Raw genomic sequence first — 24,648 nt, forward strand, 5'->3', positions numbered from 1 at the left:
CCCTCAAAAATTTTACCATTGATTTTAAGTTTTAGGCTAGGACGTTCTTGGGTCATGTTTTGAATGAAATAAATGTCTGAAGACCCAGGCCTGGAGGCTCCTCTATGGGGACCTATCGAAGGAGCCATTGAATCCAAGGGCAGGGGGAGGGCCTGTGCTAAACATTGTCCTTGTATGATAGGAAGAGGCCCTCGTCTACTGGTGGCCAAAATTTTTATTTCTCCTGTATAGTCATTATCAACTACTGATGGAAAAATGGTGATGCCCTTTAAAGTACTGGATGCCCTTCCCAGAATTAGATAATAGGTTTGTGGCAGGGGTGGGCCACAAACTCCTGTAGGAATTATTTGTACTCCCTCTTCAGGTTTTAATATTGAGTTGGTGGAGGCACACAGGTCCACCCCTGCACTTCCAGGAGTGGCTCTGTGGAGGCAGGCATTTGATTGGGGGTCTAGCTGTTGTCTGTCTGGCTGTTCCCTGAGGCCGGCAGGAAGGCTATCGGTTGAGGGGCCCGGGGCTGGCCCCTCATTCCGTTTCCCGATAGGGGAGGGAGAGGATTGCCAGAAATGTCTGTTTTAGACCAGCAAGTATTAGCCCAATGTTTACCATGACGGCAGCGAGGGCAGACTGTGGAAGATGGGGGGCGAGCCCCTCCAAGTTGACCAGGAAGCTGTGGCTGACCAATGGACTGTCCCACAATTTCTTGATGGCATTGCCATGCAAAATGGCCTGTTTGTCCGCTTTGAAGCAAGTATGTTTAGAACCGTTGGGTTGAACAACCGCTCCAATGGCCAGATTGATTGCCTGAGAAACCTTATGGGTAAATAGATCTACGTCTTTGCATATGCGGATCATGTCATGAAGATCCTTGTCTCTATATTTGCCGCGTAGGGCGGCTCTGCAGGCCGAATTGGCGTTTTCATAGGCAAGTTGTCTAAGAAGTTTATTTTTGTTTTGACCAGGTCCCAGAGACCTTTCGGCAGCCTCTAAGAGACAGCTGACAAAGTCACTAAATTCTTCATGATTGCCCTGGATGATTCTTGTCAAGGGCGAGAGAACAGATCCCTTAGAGGGAATTGCACGCCAAGCTGCCATAGCGGCATTAGCAGTCTGAGCCAACAGGCCTAGAGGAAGGTTTTGTTGTCGTTGGTTAGAGGAATATTATCCTTGACCTGTAAGTTTTTTAAGTGTCCAGTCAGCAGAGGGCGTTCTAGGTTTTTTAGTGTTATTATTAGCCAGAGTTCTACAGTGATCGACCCAATCAGCCTGCCATGAAAGGAATTGTCCTCTAGTTAAGACCGACTGTACAACGGTGAGCCACTCATTAGGAGTCAGATAACCTCCCCCTCCAAGGCTTTCCAATAAGGAAAGGGTAAAAGGGGCATTAGGTCCATAGTCCTTGACTGCTGAGTTAAGTTTTTCTAGGTTTTTAAAGCGGAGTCGGCGATAAACAGTCTCCTCACCTTGACTATCTTGGCCTGTGGTGGGCATATTGTGGCGTGGTATACTCTGACTTTCTTCCTCCTCATTTTCATTTTCACTTTGAGAATCATCCTCATCAGAGGAAGGCAAGGGAACAGAAACTGCGGGGAGATGGCATGAAGAGGATGGGGCATCGCGATTAAGGACAGAGGAGGAAGGCCTGAGGGGGTCAGACCCAGATCTCCGATCGGGAGCATGTCTAGTTTGTGAGCGGAGAACAGGAAAAGCCAAACAAGGAGAAGACGAGGGGTGAAGGGGCTGGGGTAGGGGAGGGGGGAGTTCGGCAGAACAGCGAGTAGAGAGATGAGAAAGTTGTTGTTGAAGTTGGAGAATTTCAGTGAGATCTTAAACTTGAGAGGAGAGGTGAAGCTTGGTCTCAGAAAGGAAATTAGGCGGAACAATAGGAAAAGAGGGCAAGGTCAAAAGAGGAGCAGAGGGGAGAGTTTGGGGAGAAAGAGTTGGGGCAGCAGGGGTGAGGGGTGGCCAATCAGGATTGTGACAACGGGCGGCCTCACCTTCTAAGGTGGTTGCATCGCCAGGATCGAGAGGGTCATCTGGAGGGGAGGAAGAGGATGAGGGACCAGTAGGAGGAGGCTGAGGTTTAGTGGTAGGTTGCTTCTTTAGAACAGGATTGATTAGATGAGGCGATTGGTTATGGGGGGGGTTAGAAACGTCAATTGAGGGTAGTGGAAGGTAAAGTTGGGGAAGATTCGAAGGATCAGAAGTATGAGAGTCAGAAACATCAATGAGAGAAAAGGAGTCTGAAGCTCGAGAGGGGAGACGCGAAGGGCAGCGGGAGCCAGGCTGTGAAGATGAGAGACAATATTCGGCCACAGAGAGAAGGTGGCGTTTACCAGCGTCATTATTTGCTTCCTCGACAATGTCTTGAATTAAGCCTCAGAAAGAGAAAATAGTTGGGGATAGTGAGTCATTGCCTTCCTCCGTGAGCTTCTGATTTAATTCTCTACCTACTCTTTGCCACTTTTTGGGATGAATATTAGGTCCATCAATCATCAACCATGGACATGTCTTGTCAACAAAAATAAAAAACTGTATAAGATCCTTTTTCTTTACCCGTATTCCGCGCTCTCTGAGAGAGGCTTTTAAATCCTTTATGAAAGAAGCCTCTTTAGACAATGAATGGCCCATCTCGATGGGACGGAATGAAGAGGTGAAACTTACCAGGTCTTGCCGTCTTCTTGGGAGGAGAAGCGGTGACCACTTAATAAATCCTCCGGAGGTCGCTGAATTGGGGGTCTCCGTCCGGTAGGGGGTCCGTGCCTCGAGCCCCCAAGTTGGGCGCCACGTGTCCCGTCCCGCAGGACCTAGTTATTCATGGGGGCGAGGAGGACCCTAACCTGAAATAAGATGGGCGAAAGAGAGGAAGAGACTCAAGCAAATGTACACTTGTCAAGAGTCCAATTTTATTGAGCCACAGCGGCCTTTTTAAGGGTTAGGGTTAGGGTTAGGGTTTTGGGTGGGGGGGGGGCGCTGGAGGAGGCAAGTGGTGGAAAGTTACAGAATCTTCTTGGCCTTTGGCCTAGGACAGTTTGCGGTTATTCCAAAAGTTCACGGTACAGTTCTAACATCTCTGCAGTTGCCAGGCAGGGTGTTAATTAGTTAGGTGTGGCGGAGTGGGGGGATGGAATGAGTTAGGTATGGCAGGGTGGGGGGATGAGTAAAGGTCAGAAGTTTCTCAGGGCAGAAAGTGCCCAGGACAGAGGTTATCTCAGGACAAAGGTCTGTTCAGGGCTCATCTCCTCGTCTCCAACACAGGCGGCCTCCCCTACCTGTCTGCCGCACCACCATCCTACATTCTCCTGTGGCAGGGGAGCACAGACTGTTTCCGGGTCCCAGTGTTCCCAGCCAGAGTCTGGGCTGCTTCAGGGCTTTGTACCTCAGTCCCCCTCCAAGCTCGAATGCAGGCATCTTTGGCTATTTACCACTTCAGAATTCAGGAAACTTTGGGGCCCCTGTCAGGAAGTAGATAGGCGGTTTGGCAAGTGGGAGCCAAAGCCCAGGCTGCCGCGCAGCTGCCCCAGGCTGCCTCAGATTCCCATTGTGCTAGAGCCCAGGCTGATCCATCCACAAACCTGCCCATACACTGTCATGGGCAGACCACAGCACAAAAGAAATAATATGAAAAATCAAATGCAAGAAAACCCAGTTAGACCACCAAGTCCTACAACGAATGCATCTAATCAAAGCATAGAAGAGTTATTAGGATCAGAACATCAAATTGAAGTTATGAGCAATGCAACCCTGACCACCCTACTGATAGAACTTTCAGGAAAGCAACAAAGGACCAATAATCATATGGATGCTACCATCACTAAGCTACGATAATTTGATAAGACATTAGAAGAAGTTCAAAGAGAGTTAAGAGTTGAGGGAAAGTGAAAAAAGAAAAGGACCTTAAAGATCAGCTGGCCATACTAAATGAAGACATAAAGAAATGCAAGGATGAATTCCAAGAATCATCAAGAAAATCAGAAGATGTTGTGAAAAGGGAGATTGACATAGTGTAGTAAAAACATGTGAACTTAATTGAACAAGCCCAAAACTGTCTAGAGGCCCTCAAGACCAGAGTCAGTGCAGTGGAAGATAGAAACTCTGAACTGGAAGACAAGATGAAAGAAACAGTTCTAGAGTTCAAAAACTTCAGTAAGTTCAAAATTCCTGCAAACAGAACATGAGGGAATTGTGGGATAAACTTAAACGTCCTAATATCAGAATCATTGGAATACCAGAAGGAGAAGAATTTCAGATCAAAGGCACAGAGAAATATTTAACAAAATAATTGAAGAACACTTCCCCAGTCTCTTTAAAGAAAAGCACATCAATATACAAGAAGCCAACAGAACTCCAAACAGACTGGACCAAAGGATAAACTCTCCAAGACATATTGTCATTAAGACTCTAAATATTGACACCAAAGAGAAAATCCTAAAAGGAGCTAGGGAAAAACAGCATACCACTTTCAAAGGTAACGCCATCAGAAATACTTCAGACTTCTCAATGGAAATCCTGAAAGTTAGAACGGCCTGGAGTGAAACTCTCCAAAGTCTAAGAACCTATGAATTCCCACCCAAACTACTCTACCCAGCAAAAGTATCCGTCAAAATAGATGGTGAAAGAATAACTTTCCATGACAAAACTCAGCTTTACAATTATATGAACACAAAACCCAACCTACACAGAGTATTTCAGGAAATTCTCTACAGAGGAAAAACAAATAACCAAACTCAAATGCCTACAAGAAGCAGATCACAGCAACCAAACCCAGAGTAGGCACAAAAAACTTCAAAGCCCGTGAAAACACCAACACACATCTTCCACCACAATATGGCAGGGATCAAATCAAATCTCACAGTCATTACCCTAAATACTAATGCCCTTAATTCACCCATCAAGAGATACAAGCTAACAGGATGGATCAAAAAATTAGACCCCTCAATCTGTTGCCTTCAAGAAACCCACCTCACCACTAAAGACAGACAACTCCTCAGGATAAAGGGGTGGAAGACAGTTTCCAAGCAAATGGGAATAAGAAACAAGCAGGTGTAACTATATTAATATTGGACAAAATAGACTTCAAACCAAAAATAATCAAAAAAGACAAAGAAGGCTATTTCCTACTCATCAAGGGAACAATCCATCAAGAGGACATTACAATCATAAATTTGTATTCACCAAACACAGGGGCACCACAGTTCATAAAACAAAGCCTCCTTGACAAAAACAAAACAAAACAAAAAAACAGAAATAACCACCAACACCATCATAGCTAGGGACTTCTATACACCATTATCAGTAATAGATCATCCAAACAGAAACTCAACAGGGAAGTAAGAGAGCTCAACAAAACCATAGAGCATTTAGAACTAATGGACATCTACAGAAATTTCCATCCCAAATCCACAGATGACACATTCGTTTCAGCAGTCCATGGAGCATTTTCTAAAATAGACCATATGGTGGGTCACAAAGACTGTGTCCACATATTTTGGAAAATTGACATAATTCCTGGCATTGATATCAGATCACAATGCTATATTGCTAGAAATCAAAAACAAAAGACCTACCAAGAATCCCAACAGCAACTGGAAACTGAACAGCACACTCTTAAACAATAAATGGATAGTGGATGAAATAAAAAATGAAATTGAAAAATTCCTGGAGTTGAATGACAATGAGAACACATCATACCAAAACTTATTGGACACAATGAAGGCTGTTCTCAGGGGAAAATTCATAGCACTCAATGCCTTCATAAAAAAGACAGAAAGATCCCTTATCAATTACCTAACCATCCACCTAAAGACACTGGGAAAACAAGAAAACCCAAAGAGCTCCAGAAGGAAAGAAATAATTAAAATTAGAGCATAAATTAATGAATTGGAAAACAAGGAAACAATTAAGACAACTGACAAAACAAAGAGCTGGTTCTTTGAAAAAATAAACAATATTGACAAAACCCTGGCAAATTTGATCAAGCAAAAAAAGGAGAAGCTTCAAATTAACAAAATTAAAAATGAAAAAGGAGAGATCATGAGAGCCCTAAGTGAAATTGGGAGGATCATCAGGACTTATTTCAAGAATTTCTACTCCACAAAACTGGATAATGTGGAAGAGATGGATAAATTCCTGGATGCATACCATCTATCATAGCTAAACTCAGAGCAGATTAATCACCTCAGTGAACCCATCACACTCATGGAGATTGAAAAAGTAATAAAAAAAAAAAACCTCCCCGCAATAAAGAGTCCAGGACCAGATGGCTTCTCAGCTGAATTCTATCAAACCTTCATGGAAGAAATCAAACCAATCTTCCTAAAACTGTGCCACACAATTGAAGAACAGGGAAAGCTACACAACTCCCTTTATGAAGCTAGTATCACCAGAATTCCAAAACCAGGCAGAGATGCCACAAGAAAAGGAAACTACCAGCCTATTCCCTAATGAACATAGTTGCAAAGATCCTGAACAAAATCCTCCCAAACCAAATCCAACAAAATATCAAAAGTATTATCCGGGCTGGGGAGATGGCTTAGTGGTTATGCACTTGCCTGTGAAGCCTCAGGACCTCGGTTCAAGGCTCAATTACCCAGGATCCATGTTAGCCAGATGCACAAAGGAGTGCATGAATCTAGAGTTCATTTGCCGTGGCTGGAGGCCCTGGCGTGCACATTCTCTCTCTCTCTCTGCCTCTTTCTCTCTGTCTGTTGCTCTCAAATAAATAAATAAATAAATAAATAAAAATTAAAAAAAAGCATTATCCACCTTGACCAAATGGGATTTATCCCAGGAACACAAGGGTGGTTCAACATATGGAAATCTGTCAATGTAATATATCACATAAACAAGATTAAACATAAAAACCACATGATCATTTCGATAAATGCAGAAAAGGCCTTTGACAAGATACATCACTTCATGATCAAAATATTGGAGAGAATTGGCACAGTTGGTACATATCTTAACATAATAAAGGCAATATACAAAGGTCCAAAGGCCCAAATAATACTTAATGGAGAGAGATTGGAGGAATTCCCATTAAAATCAGGAACAAGACAGGGTTGTCCTCTCTCACCTCTGCTTTTCAATATAGTACTGGAAGTCCTAGAGCAAGCAATAAGACACGAGAAGGAAATAAAAGGGATAAGATTCGGAAAGGAAGAAGTTAACTTAGCTCTATTTGTTGATATCATGATTGTATTTGTAAGACACCCGAGAGACTCTATCCCAAAACTCCTAAGGGTGATTAACTCCTATAGCAAAGTAGCAGGATACAAAATCAATGCACAAAAATCAGTAGCATTTCTGTGTGCAAATGACAATGATACAGAGAAAGAAATAAGGGACATAGTCACATTTTCAATAGCAACAAAAAAAATAAAATACCTTGAAATAATGTTAACCAAGGAAGTGAAAGATCTATACAATGAAAATGTAAAAACACTCAAAGAGAAATTGAGGGGGACTTTAGAAAATGGAAAGACCTCCCGTGCTCCTGGATAGGCAGAATTAACATTGTGAAGATGACAAGCCTACAAAGGCAATATATAGATTTAATGCAATTCCAATTAAAATCCCTACAGTGTTCTTCCAGGGATAGAAAAAATGATCTCAAATTTCATATGGAAAGGCAGAAGGCCTCACATATCCAAACATATCCTCAGCATAAGAAATACCTCTAGTGGCATCACCATACCAGATCTAAAGCTATATTACAAAGCCATAGTAATAAAAACAGCATGGTACAGGCATAAAAACAGGTGTATAGACCAGTGAAATAGACTTGAGGATGCGGGCTTTGGGTCAAGCAACTATAGCTACTTGATATTCAAAAAAGGGCCGAACAATATAGGCTAGAAAAAAGACAGCATCTTCAACAAATGGTGCTGGACAAATGGATAACCATGAGCAGGAAATTGAAACTTGATCCACACATTTCACCATGTACTACACTCAAATTCAAATGGATCAAAGAACTCAATATATGACCAGAAACTTGAATACTATTGGAAGAAAATTTAGGAAATACTTTCCATGATATAGGAATGGAAAAAGACTTCCTGAACAAAACCCCAGTAGCTCGTGATCTTAAACAGTCACTCAACAAATGGGATTACATGAAGCTGAAGAGTTTCTTTACAGACAAGCATACAAAAACAAAGCCCATAGATTACCCACAGAATGGGAGAAAATATTTGCGGGTTATTCAACTGATAGAGCCCTAATCTCTAGAATGTACAAAGAACTCAAAAATCTAAACAGTAAGAAGTCAAACACCCCACTCACAAAATGGGGCAAAGAGCCGAACAGACAGTTCACAGAGGAAGAAACACAAATGGCAAACACACACTTAAGAAAATGTTCATCATCCCTAATCATCTGAGAAATGCAAATTAAAACAACTATGAGATTCCATCTTGCTCCAATAAGGATAGCAAACATCAAAAAATCAAACAAAAATAAATGCTGGTGAGGATGTGGAGGAGTAGGAACACTCATCCACTGTTGGTGGGAATGTAGGATGGTACAACCACTTTGGAAAGCAATATGTAGACTCCTGAAAAAGCTGACTATAGAGATACCATCAGACCCAGTTATCCCATTACTGGGCATCTACCCTAAAACCTTCAACCACAGGCCAGAGAGATTTGCTCAACCATATTGATAGTGGCTCAATTTGTAATAGCTAAGAGCTGGAATTAAACCAGGATCCATCACTAGAAGAATGTATAACTTAGATGTTGTATAACTACACAATTGAATTCTACACAGCAGTAAGAAAAAATGACACAAAGGAATTTGAGGAAAAAATGGTTGAACGTGGAACTGATCATTCTCAGTGAACTTCCCAATCAAAAAAAAAAAAAAAAAAAAAATCACCAGATAGTCTCACTCATCTACAGCACCTAACCTGAATCTACTCAAGATGCCTTACATACCCAGAAAGCTCCTCATGGACTAGACAATGGATGGGGAGGGAATGGCATAGAAGGGATGGGAAACACTAATCTAGACCCAAATGGCAATGGTATCATAATATTCTACTTCTTAAAAGGCAAACCAAATGGTTGAACCCTCACCAGGCCCTTATAGGAAACACCTGAAGCACAAGACACTGGAGAGGGTAGCAATCTAAACTAATCCTTCTACATCTTCCCTCCTTCCCTCTCCCTCTCCCTCTCCCTCCCTCTCCCTCTCTCTCCTCCCTAACTCTTGTATATTGGTTATATTCTTTTTCATTTTCTTAGTGGGAAGTGACCTGTTACTCCCAGTACCAGCATGGGGCTATCATCTACAATGAGCTTTTGATCAGAGAAACCTACAAATTTTCCTAAAAGAATGATAGATTTCTTTCAGAGTACTTGATGACCCACCAAAGGTTAGTGGTAAGACCCTATTGCTGAAGACACCATATGCATCTGCTTCTCTTTTTCAGATAGATGCAGATCCTAAGGAGAGAGCCACCCTATCATACCTCAAAAGAGCCCAGGTTGAAACTAAGGAAAATTAGCAAAACAAGCAAGGGTGCTGTTTTCCTGATGAACCAGATACCAGCACAAGAGGGAAGGAGACCAACAAAGAGAAAAATCAATTCCTACCATATCAGAGAGCAGAGCCTCAGAGGTCCCCAATACCTCATCACTGAAGCAGACCAAAAATGAACCAAACATGGCTCAGGGAAATTTTGCAGAAGAGGGGGAAGAAAGAATATCAGAGCCACATGTTGGGTCAGGATATGCAGAGACATTTATTGTACCAATAACTGTGGGCTAACTTCACAAGGTATGACCCATATACCTCAACAAGGAGGGGCCAATGGGAAGGGGGTAGGTCATGGATGAACCTAATCATGTTACCAAACTGCCTGTATTTGCTGAATAGGAAACTAATAAAAAATAAAAAATAAAAAATAAAAATAATAACTGGTTAAAAAGCACTTTAAAGATCTTAAGGGAAAAAAAGATAAAAAAATATTATCCTAGCTATTTGGAAAGCTGAGACAGGAGTTTCCAATGTGATAGCCTGACTCCACATTTTAAACCATGTGACTTTTAAATTGCTGTATAAAGATAAGTACATAATTTTAATTTGAACTCTGCCTTATATTTCCTCTTTTGTTTATAAACAAATAAGACATTGTTTATAGATACCTTTTAGTTTCTTTATTAATCCAATAGTCCAACAGGTTTCTCCTAAAGTTTTTTGTTGACATTTGATTTATTTCAATTTTTTTGTTTGTTTTTGTTTTTGAAAGTCAGATTTGGGAAATTTTGTGGAAGAGGGGGCAGAAGGAATGTCAGAGCCACATGATGGGTCATGATATGCAGAGACATTTACCCTACCCTTAACTGTGGGCTAACACCACAATGCATGACCCATATACCTCAATAAGGAGGGCCCAGGGTAGGTCATGGACGAGCCTAATAATGGTACCAAACTGACTGTATGTGCTGAATACAAAACTAATTAATAAAAAAATTTTCTAAAGTCATATTTAACTAAAGCCTATGGCATGCTGAAATTTTATGTAAACAATGCCATACTTTGTCACATTATATCATAAATATAATTACTGAATTTATGTTCTAGTTCAACTTCAACTTACATAGAGGATTATTAAAAACAACGCAATTCTCTCTGATGTGGTGACTCAATTTGCCAGATATTTTAAACTATTATAATATCCTGTTACTTACAAAGAAGAGGCAACTGGCCTGAGTTCTAGGCCAGCCTGCCTCAACATACAAACAAAAATTTGCATTAGTTACTCCTTTTAGAAACAGTTCCAAATGTGTTAGAAGCATTGATACAGATTATCCCCAAAATGGTTGTCAGGTTTTGCCTCCGATTCATAGAAAGTATATTTCTTGGAGTTTATTAATAGGAGCTATCTTAAATTAATGGGTCATATAAAATCTGAAAGTGTATATACTGGCATTATAAAGCAAGTTTGGTGGTCAGGTAGATATTTTGTGGCAATCTAAATACTAAGGAAGGCCTTTTCTCTACAAATTTCCAATAAGATGGTTAACTCTTTGAAGCTGGACTATCTTCTGTGTTAGTGGATGATAAGATTAATCAATTTCATGTAGTTTTCTTAATAACCTTATAAGAGAGATGGTTAATTATGGGATAAGATGAGATGATTATGTTATGCCTAGTTCTCAGCACCCCCAGTGACCACCAAGGAGAACCAAACATGTATGCAAAGGCAAGGAGCTTTATTTCAGGCTTATGTTCAGACTCTTGACTTCACCAATGCAGTGGATCCATACAAGAGCCCTGAGCAGCAGGGGGCAGGGTTTTTTTTTGTTTGTTTGTTTGTTTTTGTTTTTTAATAGGAATTTGAACAAAGAAGCAGGGAATGGTTACATGATTGGTAGATTTAAGTAGTAACGGCACTTGTATTTTTCTGATAGGCTTAAGATGCTGGGAGGCAAAGCTGGTAGGCAAGGTAACCTTTATTGTTATTGGCTATGTGTGTTTGAGGAACTTAAGCAACTTATTTATGACTATAGAAATGAATGGCATAAGCCATTTGTGATCTTTTTTCAGTAACTGTTAAATTCTTTTGTAAGCCTTGTTGGGAAACAGAAACCTTGCCAGGAAGCAGAAACTTAGGCCTACTGGTGACTCTGAAGCCTGTCATGGTGTCTCTTTGGTTCCTGAGTCCTTTAGATTAAATGAAGTAGAAAGGTATTTTTCAATGTTAGACATAGAATGCTTATTAAAAATGCTTTTTGAGTGGAACTTAGATCCTAATGTTAAAGTATATAGATAAAGATGTATGTTTGTAGAAAGGATGCAAGAGATCTAAAAAGAGCAAATTTTGCCTAAAATTAATTTACTTTTAGAAGGAACAGAAAGCTAATTTTCATACTAAACCTAAACACCATACATGAAGTTAAAAAATTTTCAACTGTTTACAAACTTTCAAGGATGCTCTAAATTTTTTATATAGGGACATAGACTAAATGTAAATTTAGCTTACATTAAACACAAGTGATGTCCTCTGTTAGGTGGATCACAAAGTCATAAGCACAGATGCAATTCATATTCTTTAGGGGTCTAACCAGGCTATACATAGACAAGGCCCTATCACCTTATGTATTTCAAATGAATAAAATTAATTTCCTAGGTTAAAAATAATACAACTTCAGAGTAAGACAAGGAATATTCAGATTAAGACAAGGAATTTCAGGATGCTTAGCTCTCTGCTGTGTCATTTCTTTTTGCTCTTGGTTACTGCTGTATGGTATTTAAAGCCATGGCAAGCTGGACTCTGGAGAAAGGGATGATGCCCCCTATATCTCAGACCCCATGCATTTTAAGTCATGTGTCCCCCTGACCCCATCCAGGGACAAAATGGTCAATTGTCTCTGATAAGGGAATGGAAATGACAAATGGCATATAATTTTGTTTCTCTTTACAGTTCCTCTTTTTTGAATGCCTAAAGTCACATCTGTTATATGAAATTTTTTGGTAGACAAAAGGTTAGATGGGTAAAATGAATCAAAGTACTTGATCAAGTTACAAACTCCTTTTTTTTTTTTGTTTGTTTGTTTTTTGTTTTTCAAGGTAGGGTCTCACTCTGGCTCAGGCTGACCTGGAATTCACTGTGTAGTCTCAGGGTGGCCTTGAACTCTCGGCGATTCTCCTACCTCTGCCTCCCAAGTGCTGCAATTAAAGGCAATTAAAGGCATGCGCCACCACGCCCAGCCTTACAAACTCCTTATATAAGGCAAACATCAGACTTACCTAAAATATATATCAAGATATAAGCAGATGATAAAAAAAAGGGGCATCAAGTAAATGATGGCTTAATGGTTAAAGTGCTTATCCAGGAAGCCTAAAGACCTAGGATCCATTCCCAGTACCCCCATTCTTATTGCTAAACCTAACTATAATTCAAATCAGGTTCTCTGTTATCCTTTCTTGAGACAGTCTTCTATACCCATCACCCTACATGGGAGAACCATCAGAAACTCTTGCAGACCCTCTTCACCACAGAGAAACATGAAAGAATCTGAAGGGAAACCACAAAAGTAGTGTTGGGAGCCAAAGGCTGCCTCACAGAGAACCCTAATGTTATTGATGAGGTCTTCCCTTTCACGCAGCCAGACTGGGATCCCAACACCACTGAAGGTAAGATGTCCCTTAGCTTCTTTTGCTGGACTCTGATGGGTGGTCTCCAGGAAACTGCTTGCACGGTGACCTATAAATTTGCCTAAGGTGAAAGAACTGACCCACAGACTCCCCTGCTGCTTTCCTAGAAAGGCTGCAGAAAGAATATAGGACATATCCCCCCATACATCCTGAGGCCCCTGAGAATAGGTGAACTATTAGCATTGCTTTTATAACTCAGTCAGCACCATATATAAGAAAAAGGAGATTCAGAAAACAGAAGGCTTAGAGTGAATAGAGATTTCTGCCAAGGTAGAAAGGACACTCCATAAGTAGACAGGCTAAGGTTATGGTGACTACCTTCCAGAAGGCACAAGGCCCCATGAAATAGCCCTTATACTTTGCTCAATATGAGTCCATCTGAAAGGCAAATATATACTGTGCTGGATCTAAAAGATGCTTTCTTTAGTATCCCTTTGGCAAATGGAAATCAACCCATTTTTTTGCCTTTGAATGGACAGAATAGGAATAAGACACCAGTAGGCAACTAACCTGGACCAGGCTTCCACAGGGATTTAAAAATCCACCCTCCTCTTCTTTGATGAGACTCTTTATAGAGATTTGCAGGCCTTTCTCAAAGAAACACCTGAGGCTACTCTCTTACGATATGTGGACCACCTTCTCCCAGCTGTAGAAATGGAGGAAGAATGCCTCTCTGCCACAGAGTATCTCCTGGACAACTTATAACATCTGGGCTATCATGTGTCAACCAGGAAGGCTCAACTGTGTGTGCATAAGGCAGCCTACATGGGATACAAACTGCAAGAAGGTAAAAGTATTCTGTTGGCCTCTAGGATTCAGACCATCACTCAAATCCCCATTAAGAGACAGATATGAGAATTCCTCAGAGCTATAGGGTATTGCAGAATTTGGCTCCCAAGGTTTGATGGATTAGTGAAGCCTATGAGGCCACTAGTGGACCAAAATAAAAAATTTAAAAAGGGGGGGAATTTTAATTGGAATGAATGAGAAACAAGCATTCCAAGAACTAAAGTCAGCTTTGACAACAATCCCCTGACCTTGTACTTCCAGACTTAACCAAATCCTTCCACTTGTAAAAGAAGGGGACAGCCATGGGTGTCCTAACTCAAAGACTGGGGCCATGGCATTGGCCAGTGACCTATTTGGCTAAGAAGCTAGATCAAGTAGCTGCTATTGGCTCCCTTGTCTCTGGGCTATAGTAGCTGTTGCTCTTCTGACAGCAGACACTGACAAATTAACCTTGGGCCAGACTTTATCAATTATGGCTCTACTTATAACAGAGACTCTTTTAAAGAGTTCCCAGACTTATGGCCCTCCAACTCTCACATAACATGCTCTTAGATCAACCAAGGATACAGTTTTGCCAAACCAAAGTTTTGTATCCAGCCACCCTGATGCCAGAAACTTATGAGGCCTCAACCCCTCTGCATGACTGCCTACAGTTCCCCTCCACCTTCCATTCACTCCACCCAGATCAGACAGATACGGTTTGGTTGGACCCTGACCTGGTGATGTATTCTGATAACAAATTTGTCATGGATGGAATCAGGTATGCAGGGGCAGCTTTGATGACTTTGGAAGAAACCCTGTGGGCTGAGGCCCTACCTTGGGGTACATGAGCTCAGAAAGCTAAACTAATAGTACTGACCAAGTCTCTGATATTGGGGAACGACAAGACAGTGAATGTCTACACAAAACAGAACCTACAGCTCACCTCTCATCTAATAAAGGAACAGACCCCGACAAAGATGGTATGAACTGAGAAATGGATGACTGTTGCTACCCCAAGCCCTAGGACAGAGACTACCTAAAAAATTACATAAAGAAATTCAATTAGAGCCAGGCATGGTGGCACATGCCTTTAATCCCAGCACTTGGGAGGCAGAAGTAGGAGGATCATTGTGAGTTTGAGGCCACCCTGAGACTCCATAGTGACTTCCAGGCCAGCCTGGGCTAGAGTGGGACCCTACCTCGAAAAAACAAAACAAAAAACAACAACAACAAAAAAGTAATTAAATTAGAAAGTGTATGTTTTAGGAGTTACCAAGACCACAGAGACCACTCTGAGGCAAAGAAGCCTTTATTTTTTTTTTGTGGGGGGGGGGATACAAGCTGCCAGGACTAACTCTCAAGAGAGGAGCAGTCAACTTTTGAGATTACAGATAGTTGGCTATATAGAGTACTTCAGTTGGGGGAAGGTGAGGAAGAGAAAAGAAACACCTTTGTTATTTAAATTAGTCATTTCAGATATATAAGGTGTGAGACCAGAGCAGTGACTGGGTGTGAGATAAGGGGGCAGGAAACCTAGACCTGGCATATTGTTAGGCAAGGAATGGATAATGGCTGGGTGGTTTCTTGAGGAATGTAGATGACCCACTTCCTTATGTCTCTGTCACACTCCTGCTGCAAGTCCATTTTGTCCTGACCTAACATTCCAGCCTTTTGTTAATGATAAGAGATGAAGGTTAATTTTTTTATGTTGACCATAAGAGTGATGAGTTCTTATGGGAGAGGCTGAATAATGTTGTGGATGGGTCTCCCTTTAGGGCAGGTGATAAGGAGGCAGTTATATGGAGGCTAGAGTTGGCAGAGTGGTGAGATAAACAACACCAGTGTAGCATGTTGTTATGATTTAGTCCTGAGTGAAGCAGAGACTTCTCTTATACCATCCCTATATTTAACTGGCTTTAATACAGTCACTGGCAGACACCTCTTATAAAGAAGATGAGGGAGATGGGCTCTGTGCACTCTGTGAGAAGACAGAAGGGAGAATAAAGGAGCTTCTTATTTTTGTCAACAGCTATAACATCAAAATGCCAGTTGTAAAGGCAGGATGAGCATTCATAGGTGAGGGATAGAGAGTTTAGGGCAAGATAGGAAGCAGAGGAGCATTTGGGGATCAGGAGTAGAGTAGAAGCTCAAGAGAATTTAAGTTTCAGAGTGTCCATTGGGGCAGTAGTGTACTTATCCATGAACAAGATAGGGTAAGGGCTAAGGAACGAGGGGGCTAAGGAATAGTTTTGATTCTGGCTAAGGCAAGTGGGAGGAGCTGGAATCAGGGTAGGCGAAGTTAGTCATGGACAGGCAGAGGCAGAAGACTTGAGTTAATATAAGAGTCTAATATTATAAGTCAGCATCAGACAGGGGAACCTATTAGTCTGAACCACTGTTTATTTTGTAGTTATATTTTTTAGTTATGTTTTTTTCATTGGGTGATTAAGACCATGTAGGCTGCTAGAACTAACTACATACTTTGGAGGTCAAGAATGGTGTTGTAGATGAGACTTTCAGGGACCTGTGAGGAGTTCTATGACTCTCAGCATTGTCATCTGCTAGGATAAGTCAAGGGCATGCTGATCAAGTGATCTTTTCTCTTTTGAGAATCCTTTTAAGGACTGGGTTTCCTCCAATTTTACTCTCCTGTTGCAGACACATTGACTTGGAAATCATTTCTCGGTTTCTACATCCTTTCTGATCAAGAAGACAGGTAACTTAAGAGAGGCTAGAAATTCAAGTGTCCCATCATCTCTTGTACTGTGGTCTTTTTACCCGGGAGCAGGACCCCAAATATTGGTTATCCTTTTAACTCCAATGTTTCCAATTGATTTTGGCTTTTACATATGGTTATTAATCACTCAGAGAGACTGTCCATAAATATCTGATTAACAAAACAGATCAGTTAAAACTGTGGAAAACATATCTGGTTAGCAGAGCAGATCTGGTGAAAGAGTGACAAAATAGTTTAAAATCATTCTAACTAAGTTTAGTTGTCAGGTGACAGTGTAAGCTATATCTTGGACAGAGAAAGTATATACATTCTATCTTTTAACTGTCTGTCAGTTATAAATACAGGCAAAACATTTTAGTAGCTCTGAAAACAATATTTATACCAATAACTTTAAGGCAATTGATTTAATGTAGAAATTGGGGTTAGGAAAAGACAAGACAGGATAAAAACTTATCATCTGTGTTTGAAAACAACTTTGATAATATGTATATCAATGTAAGTACCAATTACCCCCAAAACTGGAGGTAGAACAGCAATTTAAGATTTATTTTAGGGCAGGAAACATGTTTCTACTATCAATAGCTTTATAAGCAATGAACTTAAGATACCATAAATGAGACAACTAATTAAGTGAAATCTTGACTGAGGCTTATTATACGCAGCTCAAGAATAAAATAAAATTTGACCATTGTTGAGTCACATTAGACAAAATATGACGGACATAAAGAAATTTCTTCTTTTTTTTTTAACACCTGCAACATCAACCTTATGTTTAATCTGAAAGTGTCTGGGAAAGTTTTTTACAAAAAATAATTCAGAAACAAATTGTGAAAATATTTAACCAACTTCATTCTTTGGTTATTTCTTATTGTGGCTCTGTAAGAACAGACTGTTCCCAAAACTCCAACTATAACAGGAAGGGAAGAAAAATCAGTTCAAGTATAAATTTAACCAACTAGTTGCATCATATCTTGACAAATAAGTTAAGAGCAGGCCCTAAGGCCTACAGCCCCACTCCCAACCACAAGGTTGAAAGCCTATGAGGCAAAATATTAAGGCTCCTTTATAAATATGAAAATAGATTAACCAACTGGAAAAGGCATTTGGACACGTTAGCTAAGATCATAACCATCATATTGCCTTGTCCCCCTTGCACAGAAATGTAGTTATGTGGTCTGACCATACAGTAAGCACAAACAGCAATTATTCAGGTGTCTGACACTGACAAGAAGCAGCCCAGTCTGCTGGTCTGAGAAACAGCCATGCCCTTTAATGGCTTCCTGGTCAGCTACAGTTTCCATCCAGTAGCTCAGATGCCCCAGAATGGACAAGACAGACCTGAGGCAGGAAATCAACTGCCTGCCAGCTCAATCCTCTGGTCCTGTCTTGGAAGTGCACTGCAGTCAGTGAGAGCTACACCTTCCTGCTGGATTCCAGAGGCTAAGTATTAAGTTGGCCCCAACTAAAGGAACACTGCTTATTGCTGCCTGCCTTCTCATATGCAGCCTTTGTGCATTGGAAGCCCAAATTTGGAGCTGAGCTTTTCCTTAGCCCGCTGGCTCTGTGGGGTTCTGAGAAGTTAGGCAGTGTACCAAGGGGGACTCTTGGAGCTTCTGCTGAAGGTCCATTCCCAAGGTAAGACAAGGAATAACTTCCAGTCCCCTTCTTACCCATCCTGCTCTCCCTGGGTTTGTAGACCTGTGTCTGAGACAGAAAACAGGACTGGAGTCACTCCTCTTGGCCTTTCTTCCAGCTCCAGCTCCTCAGAGGCACCTCCAAGGCACAGACTGGTCCCCTTGGGCCTGGGTCCAAAACCATTTTCTTCCTTGGAGTTGGAGCAGTCCATGGCCTCATGTACTGGAACAGCTGGAAGGGCAGATGCCCTGAATGGTGGGATCTTGCTTACTCTGAACTTGAGACTACTGAGTCGTGGTGGGGGCCTTCCAGATAGTGATTCTTCACAGCCCACAAATGAACAGGCCTCCTGACTGAAGAACTCAGGTTAACCAGGCAAAGACTGCCACCGATGGGCAGACATGGCCAGAAGCTCCTGCCCATCAGCCAGGGGAAAAGTTCCAGGTCCTGGTGCATGTAGGTCAAATACCAGGGAGATGACAGATTTTCTGGGTAAGTCAATGAACTTGATCTTGCCACCTTTGAGATCCTGATGAGCACTGAAAGGGTTGACTTTTGGGGTACGAGTAGCACCATCTCATGGCCAGTAGTAGGGATCCAAGACACTCACTATATGTGGGGGCTTGAGAGAGAAAATATCTGACCTGCTTCAAGATAGCCAGATAGTACATCTTGGATGTGGAGCCTTATAGGGAATCTTGTCATCCTGTGAGCTCAGTCACTTTCCTCCAGGCACTTTCTCCAAAGGTACTTTAGCTGTGTGCTGCAGCTTCCTGTCCTTCTCCAGATCTTCTTCCTGTACGTGGCTCATAATTTCCTCTAGGGTCTTCCCAATCTCCATGAAGGATGGGCGCAACTTGGGGTCTATATTGCAGCAGCTGAAGGTGAGCTGCAGAAAGTCTGGGATGCAATCTCCCACCTTGTGCTAGGAAGCATCATAGTCCAGTCCAAAATTCTCTGTTTGAGGAACATAGTCTGGATCAGCCTGGATGCGGGTGATGATCTCACACAGGGTGATACCATAAGAAAACACATCTGCCTTCTCATTATAGGGGGCATCTCAAAGAACCTCGGGTGCTATCCAGAAGGGTGAGCCCACCACAGCCACCCCCCTCCCCCACTGCCAAAAAGGCTCAGGTCTGCAGACAGCAGGTGACCTACATGGGGAATATTCTCCGAGATGGCCAATGCTGGCTGTCAGATGCATGAAAAGAAACTGTCCTCTGGATCCCAACGCAGACCTCAGCCAGGCAGGTCAGAGAATTTCTTGGTACAGTGGGCTTCTGCCGTCTGTGGATCCCTAGATTCACGGAACTGGCAAAACCTCTACATGAAGCCACCAAGGAAAACCAACCTTTCTAGTGGACAGATCATCACCAACAAGCCTTTAAAGACCTAAAGGTATGCCTTTTAGTAGCTCCTGCCTTAAGCCTCCCTGACGTGACTAAGCCATTTCTGTTCTTTGTAGATGAACATAACGGGATAGCAAAGGGAGTCCTCACCCAAAGCTTAGGACCCAGGCGGCATCCTGTTGCCTACCGATCAAAGAAATTTTACACTGGGGCTGCACCTTGGCCCCCATGCTTGAGAATTATAGCCACTACAGCCCTTTTAGTCAAGGATGCAGACAAACTAACCTTGGACAAAACTTAACAGTTGCAGTCCACCACGCTATTGAAGGGGTACAGAAACAACCACTAGACCATTGCTCAGCAATGCTCACATGGTCCACTATCAGACCCTGCTTTTGAATCCAGCCCAAATAACTTTCCAGATGCCCATAGCTCTGAACCCTGCCACCCTGTTGCCTGACCTGGACCTGGAGACTCCTCTCCATGACTGCACGGAGTTACTGGCACACATATATAATGTGAGGCCAGATCTCAAAGACACCCCCCTAAAAGATGCTGAGGTGACCTGGTTCACAGACAGCAGCAGTTTTATCAAAGATGGACACAGGTACGCTGGGGCAGCGGTCACTTCGGGGACAAGTGTCATTTGGGCGGATCCCCTTCCCATTGGGCACAGTAGCCCAGAGGGCAGAACTAATAGTCCTCACTAAAGCTTTGCAACTGGGAGCCAACACAAGACTGAACATATACATGGACAGCTGGTATGCATTTGCTACGGCTCATGTCCATGGAACAATATATAGAGAAAAAGGACTCTTAACAGCAGAGAGAAAGACTATCAAAAATAAATAGGAGATTCTGGACTTGCTTCAAACCCTCTGGGGTCCTACACAGGTGGCTATCATTCACTGCCCAGGGCATCAAAAGGGAGACAGACTAATTCCCCAAGAAAACAATCTGGCTGACCAGACAGCCAAACAGGTAGCCCTCTTAGAACCAATCATTTTAAAAGTCACAATATGATGTAACCTTTCCTTTATAAACACCTTTCCTCTGAGGTCGGGGCTCTCTCCCTCACTACCACTGTGCAGGACTGTGTGGGCAGAGCCCAGGCCTGGGCTTGCAATAAAGAAACCTGCTGCTTTTACATTCGAGTGTCTCAGCTTCTGTGGTGGTTCTCTGGGTGACTCCTGGGTAACCAGGGGTCTTGGCTCCTGGTCAGGGGTCTTGGAACAACAATAATAACCTTAGGAGAGAATATTAATGAGTCAATTTTAAACTTAAGGCTTAGTTAAAAGGTTGACAAATAGTGGCACCTAGGTAACTTGGTTGGGTACTCTAAATTCAGTCTTCCACAGCCCTTATTATGACTACATTAACATCAATGAGTTAAACTTAACTTTACAACCTGAATACCATAGCAACCTGCTACCAGCAATGGCCATACTTTGTTATTCTGATGTAAGCCCTAGGCTAAGAGTAATTTTATATCTCAAGAAGTCTGTAATCTGATTAAGTACTTTGTCTTTAACCTTTTGTTTAAGCTTACTCATATCTTCATCTACATACTTTACTCATACCTTCATCTATATACTTTTACTTTACAATCTTATGTAACCACTCTGTAACATTCTTTTTCATTAAACATTCAACATTTAAAGTTTACTCTCCAGTTTATCATTTTTAGTCAGTTCCTCTCATACCTATCAACAGAAACTTTTATTGTCCTTACCATAACACTTTTAATATGACCATTTTCCCCCTCAAAAGGTCTTTTGAAATACCTTTATAAAGAAAGAGCATATCAGATTTGACTCATGCTATTTACCCAGAATAAACATAGATTTTGGAACTTTGTTTCTTATAACTTTCCTGAAACACATTCTTTAAAAAATATGAAGGCAGATTTGAATATTACTAGAAATTTCTTTTTTTTTTTTTTTTACAAAATCAATATAGAGTACTTCTAAATTTAAACATAAATATTGAGGCTGTTGTCTGTTAGTAATTCCACAGAAGCATAGAAAGACAAAGTAAATGTAAAACAGTTACAAATTTCTTATAAGATGTTCCCATCTATTTATAGCAACTTGGCATTTTCCTATCATCATGCTGGGGCCAGGATCCCGAGATTCCCTTTGCTTGCAGCCCCCAGCTCTGCAAGGCAGGGAAGCTAAGAAAGATACTTTTTCTTTCTTTCTTTCTTCCTTTCTTTCTTCCTTCCTTTCTTTCTTTTATTCTTTCTTTCTTTCTTTCTTTCTTTCTTTCTTTCTTTCTTTCTTTCTTTCTTTCTTTCTTTCTTTCCCTCTCTCTCTCTCTCTCTCTCTCTCTCTCTCTCTCTCTCTTTCTTTCTTTCTTTCTTTCTCTCTTTCTTTCTTTCAGAGAAAGTTTTTGGATTTCCCACAGGGCTATTGGCTGCTTTTTGCTCCTGCCATTTATACAACTCTTTAAGAGTAGGAGAATCTTATATTTTTTTCTATGATGTTAATTACTTTTGGTGTTTCTTCTGTGGGACACAAAACAGTGAAAATTTGCTATGCCTTTCAGTACAGTGGGCTTGGTGGGAAACATCCCCACGATGAAATGGCAGTGCTCAGAACAGAAATCATTCAGCAGCCTTAGAGCTGTGAGCCACATTCATTTCAAGAACATTTTTCATATAGACTCTAGACAACCATTTCCCCTTCACATATTCATTCATTCCTTCATTCATTTACTCAGAAGTTATGCATTCCCATTATAAACATCTATTCTATTTACAACTCTGGAGACTAGAGTCAAACCTTGTTTCCAGGCACATAATCAGAAAAGACTGAAGGAGCTTAAGGAGCCAGAGGAGCTGTTGGGGCGAGGTGGCTAGAAGGACCTGGTGAGAAAAGCAGGTAGAGCAGAGAGAAGGCCATGCATGCAGAGTGAAAGATAGGGTATGTCAAATGATTTTCCTGTACATTGGCAGAAGTTTTTGTTTTAATCAGTGAGAATCTGGATATCAAAATATCATTCTCATTCTCAGACCATTTGGACCCCTTGTCCAGCTTATGGATGTGACCAAGCAGAGTTTCAGAGAAAGATAAGATGTTGTCCAAGAGTTGTAGAGGCTTTAAGTTCTTAAGTAGACAGGGAAAGGACAAAACAAGGGTTAGAGAAAAATAAACCAGAGCTCATGGTGGGTTTACACAGAACACCAATATACCCCCTGGCCCATTAGGGTGAATGGGGCCTGTACCACATGGAGGCTGTACAGGTCACAACTGTCAGCTTTTTAGCCTGTTAATGGGTGAGGAGGGCTACTGTGTTCCCAAAGACTAAAGTGCTGGCTATGGAAGATGAGAGCTAAGGAGGCAGAGGGAGAGGGGTTGTCCCAAGATGATGCAACCAAACCAAAAGGCACCCCTTAGGGTATGGTAGACCAGAGAGGGAGAGACCTGAGGTTTCAAGAATGCAGCTTTCTCGAGACCTGGGGTTGGGGCCTAGTGACTGAGGGGTATAGCCTGGCTTGCGGGAGTGGCTTCCAGGAGGAGGGATGAACCCTGAGAGCAGGCAACCTGAGAAGGACACTTACAGAGATGGAGGGAGGAGAAGGAAGAACAGTGAGACCTAGTTGTGGTGGGTGTGAGAGCCTGTATCAGACAGAGATTGTCTGAAGCCTTCAGGGGGTCAAATGACAGCTTGGTGGTCTGGTCAGGGGAAAGGAGATCTGGGTACCCAACAGTGCAACCTGAAGCCTTCCTATCCAAGTCACAAGCACCAGATATAAGGTTCAGGAGTGACCAAGCCACAGAGACCACACTGAATCAAAGTTGGAAGCTTTTATTCAGGGAAAAACTTGAGCTCCCAGGACTGACTTTCAAGAGTAGAGCAGTCAACTTTTGAGATTACAGATAGTGGACTATATAAAGTACTTCAGATGGGGGAAGGTGAAGAAGGGAAAGGAAATTTCTTTGTTATTTACATTAGTCATTTCACATAGCTAAGGTCTGAAACAGAGCAGTGATCAGGTGGGGGATAAGGGGGTAGGAAACCTACACCTAGAGCATTGTTAGGCAAGGAAGAGATAATGGCTGGTTGGTTTCTTATGTCTCTGTTGCCCTCCTACTATAACTCCATTTTGTCTTGACCTAACAGAAAGCAACATGAGCTAATAAGAAAGGAATTTTTCTTTTAGGTATGGACATCCATCATCATGAACATCATGGACATCCACCACATGCTGGCAGGCCTACCGAAAGACAAATGCCTCCTCTGGTAAGGTACACCAAAGGAGATGAGAGAACAAAAACAAACAAACAAACAAAAACAAATAGAAGAGCCAGGGGTAAAGCTATATCAATATAAATATAGATATTTACTTGTTTATGTTGATAACTTTCCAGGATAAACAAAACTTTCCCAACTGAGTCTGAGACAGCCCAAGAACTTATTAGAGGAGATAATTGCCCGTTATGGGTTGCACCTCATTATAGGAACAGATAATGAGCCTGTCTATGTGTCAAAAAATCACTAAAAATTGATTTAAGACTCTGGGGATTAATTGGAAATTACATTGTATCTATCATTCCCAAAGTTCAGGACAGGTAAAAAGGATGAATTGGACCTTGAAGGAGACTTCAACTAAATTAACCCTAGAGGCCAGCAGAGGATGAATGGGACTCCTTTCCTTTGCCCTTTTAAGGGCCAGATGTACTCCTTATGTAAAAAAATTACTCCATTTAAAATTATGAATGAACCTTCCCCCCTTCCTCCCCTGGATGGATCTTGAACAGATAACTGACTTGAGTAATGATTTATTCTAGTCTATCAAAAGAGTCCAGGAGTCCATTGTTCCAGCAATCAAGGCTGCTTTTCAGTCACACTGTTTGCCTTCATCCCTTTCAGCCTGGTGACAGCTTGGACCAAGAGACACCATACTGGGTCATATTGGGACTTTAGAAGGGCTCCCACCAGGTCATCCTAACCACTCCAATGGCTGTGAAAATGAAGGGTACA

At 41.7% G+C, this 24,648-nt stretch overlaps 1 pseudogene; it reads right to left on the reverse strand.

The window, feature by feature from the left end:
- Nucleotides 1-18,341: 18,341 nt before the first annotated feature.
- Nucleotides 18,342-19,517, reverse strand: LOC101600363 (annotated as a pseudogene).
- Nucleotides 19,518-24,648: the final 5,131 nt, after the last annotated feature.

This window comes from Jaculus jaculus, chromosome 7 (assembly GCF_020740685.1).
Source record: "Jaculus jaculus isolate mJacJac1 chromosome 7, mJacJac1.mat.Y.cur, whole genome shotgun sequence".
Lineage (NCBI taxonomy): Eukaryota > Metazoa > Chordata > Mammalia > Rodentia > Dipodidae > Jaculus > Jaculus jaculus.